General features: G+C 39.6%; 1 non-coding gene across 1 annotated transcript; it reads right to left on the bottom strand.

Moving 5' to 3' along the window:
- Positions 1 to 1,009: 1,009 nt before the first annotated feature.
- LOC112793510 (small nucleolar RNA R71) lies at positions 1,010 to 1,113 on the bottom strand. The gene has a single exon (XR_003198195.1). It is a non-coding gene; the product is annotated as a small nucleolar RNA R71 (small nucleolar RNA).
- Between the last annotated feature and the right edge of the window lie 3,761 nt (positions 1,114 to 4,874).

Below are 4,874 nucleotides of genomic sequence, written 5' to 3'. Positions count from 1 at the left end.
CAGCTCCTGGGCGTTTAATGCCAGGATGACACAAGGAGAGGAATTTTGTTTTCAAATCAAATGTTTTTCAAATCTTCATATTTTTTTTTTCAAAATCAAATGTTTTTCAAATCAAATATTTTCAATCATATCTTTTTCAAAAAAAAAAAATCAAATCTTTTTAATTTCCTTTTCAAATCTTTTTCAAAATAAATTTCAATCATATCTTTTCAAACATATCTTTTTCAAATCATATCTTTTTCAAAACCACAACCAATTTTTCAAAAATTTATTTTAAATCTTATTCTTTTTATTTTCAAAAATTCTTTCCCCCCTCTCTCATATTTTTATATTTGAACACTAACATTCCTCCTCTATTGTCAATTCGAACTCCATCCTTCTTTTCTTGTTTTCCTTTGACACCTCAAAGAATCTCTATACTGTGACATAGAGGATTCCATATTTTCTTTATTTTCGTCTCTTTTATATAAGCAGGAACAAAGATAAAGGCATACTTGTTGAAGCTGATCCTGAACCTGAAAGGACTCTGAAGAGGAAGCTAAGACCAGCTAAAGCACAAAACTCTAAAGAGGACCTCACTGAAATTTTTGAAAAGGAAGCAGCAAAAGAAACAATTATGGCCGAACCAAACAACAATGCAAGGAAGATGCTTGGTGATCTTACTACACCAACTTCCAACTTTTATGGAAGAAGCCTCTCAATCCCTGCCATAGGAGAAAACAATTTTGAGCTAAAGCCTCAATTAGTTTCTCTACTGCAATAGAACTGCTAGTTTTATGGACTTCCATTAGAAGACCCTTATCAGTTTTTAACTGAGTTCTTGCAGATCTGTGATACTGTTAAGACCAATGGAGTTGATCCTGAGGTCTACAAGCTTATGCTTTTCCCTTTTGCTGTAAGGGACAAAGCTAGAACATGGTTAGACTCACAACCTAGAGATAGCCTGGACTCTTGGGATAAGCTGGTCACGACTTTCTTAGCCAAGTTCTGTCCTCCTCAAAAGCTGAGCAAGCTTAGAGTGGATGTTCAGACCTTTAGACAAAAAGATGGTGAGTCCCTCTATGAAGCTTGGGAAAGATACAAGCAACTGACCAAAAAGTGTCCTTCTGACATACTTTCAGAATGGACCACATTAGATATATTCGATGATGGTCTGTCTGAATTTTCCAAGATGTCACTGTAGCATTCTGCAGGTGGATCCATTCACCTAAAGAAAATGCCTGCAGAAGCTTAGGAACTTATTGAAATAGTTGCAAATAACCAGTTCATGTATACCTCTGAGAGGAATCCTGTGAGTAATGGGACGCCTCAAAAGAGAGGAGTTCTTGAAATTGATGCTCTGAATGCCATACTGGCTCAGAATAAAATATTGACCCAACAAATTAATATGATCTCTCAGAGTTTGAATGGATTGCAAAATGCATCCAACAGTACTAAAGAAGCATCTTCTGAAGAAGAAGCTTATGAACCTGAGAACCCTACAATGGCAGAGGTGAATTACATGGGTGAAGCCTTTGGCAACACCTATAATCCTACATGGAAAAATCATCCAAATTTTTCATGCAAGGATCAACAGAAGCAAGGCTTCAATAACAACAATGGTGGAAGAAACAGGTTTAGCAATAGCAAACCTTTCTCATCATCATCTCAACAACAGACAGAGCATTCTGAGCAGAATCCTTCTAGCTTAGAAAACATAGTCTCTGATCTATCTAAGGCCAGTTTTAGTTTCATGACTGAAACAAGATCCTCTATTAGAAATTTGGAGGCACAAGTGGGCCAGCTGAGTAAAAGGGTTACTGAAACTCCTCCTAGCACTCTCCCTAGCAATACAGAAGAGAATCCCAAAGGAGAGTGCAAGGCCATTGATGTAATCAAAATGGCCGACCCTGGGAAGGAGGAGGAGGACTTGAATTCCAATGAGGAAGATCTCAGGGAACGTCCAATGGTTAGTAAGGAATACCCTGATGAGGAACCAAAGGAATCTGAGGCTCATACAGAGACCATAGAGATTCCCTTGGACCTCCTTTTACCATTCATGAGCTCTGATGACTATTCATCTTCTGAAGATGATGAAGACATTGTTGAAGGGTAAGTTGCCCAATATTTAGGAGCAATCATGAAGCTGAATGCCAAGCTATTTGGTAATGAGACTTGGGAGGAAGAGCCTCCCTTGCTCACAAATGAACTGAATACATTGGTTCAGCAAAATTTACCTCAAAAGAAACAGGATCCTGGTAAATTCTTAATACCCTATACCATAGGAACCATGACCTTTGAAAAAGTTTTGTGTGACCTGGGGTCAGGGATAAACATGATGCCACTTTCTGTAATGGAGAAATTGGGAATCTATGAGGTACAGGCTGCCAAATTCTCATTGGAAATGGCAGATCACTCTATGAAAAAGGCTTATAAATTAGTAGAGGACGTGCTAGTGAAGGTTGAAGGCCTTTACTTCCCTGTTGATTTCATAATCCTAGACACTAGGAAGGATGAGGATGAGTCCATCATCCTTGGAAGACCCTTCCTAGCCACAGCAAGAGCTGTGATTGATGTTGACAGAGGAGAGTTGATCCTTTATGTGAATGAAGAATGCCTTGTAGTAAAGACTCAAGGTTCTCCATCTGTAACCATGGAGAGTAAGCATGAAGAGCTTCTCCCAATACAGAGTCAAATAGAGCCCCCACATTCAAACTCTAAGTTTGGTGTTGGGAGGCTGTTTCGAGGGTTACCTGAAACTATAGGTCGATCTTGGACGAGATCTTCTGTACTGGTCGGGCTATTGTGTCCGACTTTGTGATGGTGCTGATCCTTCATCCCCGGAGGGTATGGGGTACCTGCAAGGGACTCCGATGCTTAAGTTAGCAAGGGTATTAAGCAGGTATTGAGTAGAATCAGAGTATGAGTTATACATGGGTGCTCCAGTGTATTTATAATGGTGTGGAGTGACCTTTTTAGATAAGATAAGTTAGTTATCTTATCTTATCTTATCTTTATCTTTGAGTGAGGTCATCTTATCTTTAGGGGAGCCGCCTTTATCTTTCTGGGCTTTGGCTACCTTTAGATTGGGCTGTGTTCCTTTGTTTTGGGCCTGCTTTGGGCTTCTTTGGCAAGTTGGCCGAGCTCTTCGAGAAGAGGTCGGGCATTTGGCCGAGCTCTTTTGAGAAGAGGTCGGATAGTCTGACCTGAAGAGGTCGGTCAGCTTGTCACTAAACATCCCGGGTCAGACAGCTTGACCCAGGGTATGAACAATGCCCCTGCTTAAGTTTGATCTTTCCATGAGATCGTGCTTTTCAGAGCTTCGATCTTTTTTGGAAGTCGCGCTCAAGCATCTGTCTGGCTTGTTTACTTCATTGCTTTGCAATCTTTGTAGATTTTCTAGAGGTTTGGTACTTCACAGTCCAACCTCTTTTGAGTGGTAGTGTGGGTTTTCTAACCTTGCCTTCTGGATCACGCCTTGCTTTAATTTTGTGTTGACAACCCTCTACTTTGGCGAAGCTATCCTTGCGGCTTGATATCCGGGCTTTTAGTGACTTGTCCAATGACTTTTTAGTGTTCTTTATATAGAACCCTTTTTAGTCTTGGATGACGTTCGGAACCTGTTTAAGATTGTGCCTTCTTTGAATGGAGTTGTATCCCTTTTGTCTAAGCACATTTGAGCCTTAAGTTATTTCCCATCCCTTTGGCTTGTTCTTTTTTGAAGTCGTGCTTGCGCCTCTGACGTCGTCCTGTATGACTTTGCCCCTGCTTGAGTTCGGACTTTTCCGTGAGATCGTTGATAAACCCATATTTTGTGATATATTTTGTGCTTAGTTTGAGTGATTTATTCAATCCTTCATCCACTTATTCATATTAATTGCATGGTTTTACTTTCCTTTCCTTATTATGTGATGTATGTGAAAAACATGTTTCCGATGCTTTAAAATTAATTATTTTAATTACCTTTATTTCCATTCGATGCCATGATTAGTGTGTTGAGTAGTTTCAGATCTTCTAAGGCAGAAATGACTTAAAGGATGGAAAAGGAAACATACAAAATGGAAGGAAAGCGTAAAACGGAGTTTTGGAAAAACTGGCATCCACGCGATCGCATGGACGACGCGACCGTGTGCCAAGAGCGAAGAAGTAGTGACGCGGCCGCATGACTGACGCGACCGCGCACCTAAAGAAGAACACCTATGCTGCGGCCGCATGACTGACGCAACCGCGCGATAAGGAAAACTCCAATTGACGCGACCGCATGACCCACGCGGACGCGTGACAGAGGCCACGCACCAGAAATTGCAGAAAATGCTCATAGCAAATTCTGAAGCCCTTTTTGGCCTAAATCCAAGTCCAGAAGGCATAGACCAGAGGTTATGAAGTGTGGGAATGCATCCATTCAAAAGAGTCTCCAATTTTTAGTCACTTTCCATGATTTAGTTTTGAGAGAGAGAGAGGCTCTCTCCTCTCTCTTAGGATTTAGGATTAGGATTTTTAGAAATTAGGAATTTATCTCATCTTCTTATCAGGTTCAATATTCCTTTTTCATTACTTGCTTTTCAAATCAGTTTATGAATTCTTCTATGTTACAGATTACTCTTTCGAATTAATGTTTTTTGAGGTATTCCAGTTAATATTGCTTTCTTTTATTTATGTTATTGATTATTCCCAATCTGAAGACATTTTTATTCTAGTAGATTTAATTCCTTTTCCTTTTGTCTTGGTTAAGAAATCAGTAACTCAGGAGTTATCTTAGCTCAACATAATTGATAACTGTTATCTTTGCTAATTGAACTAAACTTCAATAATCCCAACCTTTTCTTAGGAAATAAATAGGATTCAAAGGTCAAACTAATTAGTCCCTTGACTTTCCTTTGCTTTAGCAAAGGTTA

Source organism: Arachis hypogaea, chromosome 3 (assembly GCF_003086295.3).
Source record: "Arachis hypogaea cultivar Tifrunner chromosome 3, arahy.Tifrunner.gnm2.J5K5, whole genome shotgun sequence".
Lineage (NCBI taxonomy): Eukaryota > Viridiplantae > Streptophyta > Magnoliopsida > Fabales > Fabaceae > Arachis > Arachis hypogaea.
Note: the sequence above shows the minus strand (reverse complement) of the source record. Positions and strands in the feature narration are given on the sequence as shown.